The sequence below is a fragment of the Eubalaena glacialis genome, chromosome 3 (genome assembly GCF_028564815.1).
Source record: "Eubalaena glacialis isolate mEubGla1 chromosome 3, mEubGla1.1.hap2.+ XY, whole genome shotgun sequence".
In the NCBI taxonomy this organism is placed as follows: Eukaryota; Metazoa; Chordata; class Mammalia; order Artiodactyla; family Balaenidae; genus Eubalaena; species Eubalaena glacialis.
Window position 1 is genome coordinate 176,706,140 of NC_083718.1, and position 3,434 is coordinate 176,709,573.

Consider the following 3,434-nt stretch of genomic DNA (forward strand, 5'->3'; position numbering starts at 1 on the left):
TTCCACCTTTTGGCTATTGTGAATAATGCTGCTATGAACATTGGTGTATAAATATCAGTTGCCCTGCTTTCCAATCTTTCGTGTGTATACCCAGAAGTGGAACTGCCGGATCAAATGGTAATTCTATGTTTAATGTATATTGCTTGGGCTTCCCTGGTGGTGCAGTGGTTAAGAATCCACCTGCCAATGCAGGGGACACAGGTTCTATCCCTGGTCCGGGAAGATCCCACATGCCGCAGAGCAACTAAGCCCGTGTGCCACAACTACTGAGCCTGCGCTCTAGAGCCCGTGAGCCACAACTACTGAGCCTGTGTGCCGCAACTACTGAAGCCCACGCGCCTAGAGCCCATGCTCCGCAACAAGAGAAGCTACTGCAATGAGAAGCCCACGCATCGCAATAAAGAGTAGCCCCTGCTCACTGCAACTAGAGGAAGCCCGCGCGCAGCAACGAAGACCCAATGCAGCCAAAAATAAAATAAATTTATTTAAAAATATATATATATATATTGCTTTTCTCTGTTCTTTAATACTCTCCCTGCCCCCTTGCTTCAACACTGCCTTTAGCGCCATGAAGATAGGAACCACGTCTGTCTTACTCCTGGGACCAGCACAAGCTGGTGTTTCAATCAATGTTTGTTAAATGAATGAACGAATGGCAGTTTAGCTGACTTGGGTGAAGGGTGGAAGCCTGGAGCAGATAGAAACAGAAGAAAAGTGGCAGCAGTTACTGACAGGGATTTTTACTCCCAGAAGTCCCAAGGAGGGTGCCCACAAGTTTGTCTTGTTTTCCCTTTTTTTTTTTTTTTTTTAAGATTGATTGATTGGTTGATTGATTGATTGCTATGTTGGGTCTTCGTTTCTGTGCGAGGGCTTTCTCTAGTTGCGGCGAGCAGGGGCCACTCTTCATCGCGGTGCGCAGGCCTCTCACTATCGTGACCTCTCTTGTTGCGGAGCACAGGCTCCAGACGCGCAGGCTCAGTAGTTGTGGCTCACGGGCCTAATTGCTCCGCGGCATGTGGGATCTTCCCGGACCAGGGCTCGAACTCGTGTCCCCTGCATTGGCAGGCAGATTCTCAACCACTGCGCCACCAGGGAAGCCCCCCCAGTTTTGTTTTGTTTTGTTTTGTTTTGTTTTGTTTTGTTTTTAAGCTTTCATGCCTTTCTATGGGGCTCATCCTGTCTACGGCCTTACACTTGAAGCTCTTAGGTAGAAGTATATAAAACTACATCCAAGTATCTATGGTTCACTCTCATGAGGCAACAGGAGCACACTGTGAATTGCTGCTTTGAGTCAGAAGGAAAAGGGTTAGAAATCAAGCTCCACCACCTCCTGGTAGTGACTCTGAGCCTCTCTCTCTCCTTATCTGTAAAATGGGAATATTAGATAATTCATAGGGCAACTACAAAGATTATCTCAAATATGTAAAGAGCCTGGAACCAAGGGGATGCTGTCAATAAATGTTCTCCTCTTCACCTCCTCTAATCCCCTCCCCCCGGCCCCCCCTCCCGCCCCCCACTCCCCCACCCCACCCCCCACCCCACCCCGCCCCCCACCCCACCCCCCCACCCCACCCCCCACCCCACCCCCCACCCCACCCCGCCCCCCACCCCACCCCGCCCCCCACCCCGCGGCAACACACACAGATTATGTGTGCTCAACTGATAAGCATGATCATCTGTTTTGGAAAGCCTTGATGGTTTTGATCACCATGGGGGCAATTTGTAAAACAAAGACCAAAGGAACGTATTCTAGGGCACAGAGGAATTCATTATACACCACACATTCTCTCCACAGAGGCTCAATCCACAATTAGAGCTGAGAGAGTCCTTACTACTCCCAGATCGGAAATGTTAGGCACATTGACAAACACTTGACCACATCTGAAATGATGATGATGGAAATGCCTCACAAGGATAGACAAACTATGTTGGACTTTGCATGACACTTTCACATATATTATCTTTTCTGAGTCAGGCAGGAAACAGATGGAGAGCTGAAAGACTGGTCTAAGGTTACACAGCCTGCATATGGCAGTAGGGCATAATGCAAACCATTCAGGAGATTTGGGTTCAAATTCTGACTCTGCCATTGACTCATGCTGTGATTTTAGGCATGATAAAGTAAATGAGACTCAGGCAATCTGTTTAGATAAATAATAATGATTACTTGAGGCATATGACTTTTAGACACTTGTCCTCCAGAGTATGATATTTTGCCATCTTAGAGAGAGGAAGGAAAAAATCAAATACATGGGGGAAAGGCCAGCATCAAGTTCTACTCAAAGTATGCTTGGAAGACCGGCAGCGTCAGCATCACCTGCTACACTGTTAGAAATGCGAATTCTCAGCTCTACCTCAGAGCTACTAAATCTGCATCCCTGGGAGGCCCAGGAATACGTATTTTATTTAATAAACTCTCTAGGAGATTTGTAAACCCGCTAAAGTTTGAGAAGCACTTTGCTACACACAATGCATAAGCTGATTCATCCTGTATCCTGCTAACTCCCAAGTTTATATCAATTTCCCCCACTTATCCAACTGCTTCTGTGACTTCTCCATTTAGATGACTAAAAGGCATTGCAGATGTAATGTGTTTAAAACCAAACTCTTGATTTTCTCTCTCTGAACCTGCTCCATTTGCAGTCTTTGCCCACTGGGAACTAGCACAGCCATTGACCCAGCTCTTCAAGCCAAGAACCTAGGTGGCAATCTTGATGCCATTCTCTCTCAGGCCCCGTATCCAATGCAATCCATCAACAGATCCTGTCAAACCAATCTTCAAACATCCAGAATCGCACCCTGCTCACCATGTCTTCACCACTACCAACCTAGTCCAAGCCCTCTCATTGCAAGTGCCTCAACATCCACTCCTTGACCCTACAGCCTTCTCTCCTCACAACTAATCTTTTAAAACATACATCACGATGTCAGTATGTCTTACTACCGGTGATGTTAATCTTGATTGCTTGGTTAAGGTGGTGTTACTGAGGTGTCACTTTTTCTAGACCTTCTCAGCAGAAAGAGCTAGAAAATATGTGTTTATACTAACTCATGTACCTACACACATTTATCTCTTTCGAGTTCCAACCAATACCAGCAACTTCAATCCAGCACCACAGGATTCATTCTAGCATTTCCCCTTTGCTTACTGGTAATTCTTCTGGTCACTTCTTTTTCAACACTGAGAAACCTGATTCTCATTATCTAGAATATATTTACTTATTGTTCAATCCTAGAATAAACATCAAGTAATTTCAGAATTGCTAACTCACATTCCTTCTCCTCTCTCTTCCCCTCCCCAGTGTGATGAACAAATTTACCAACCAGAATACAGTGTTTGTGTACAGTTCTTTTTGTCTTTAGCCTTACAGTTTCCAATCAAACACTATTTTCCAAAGTTACTTAGCTCAGATCCTTTCTTCTTCTACCCTTTA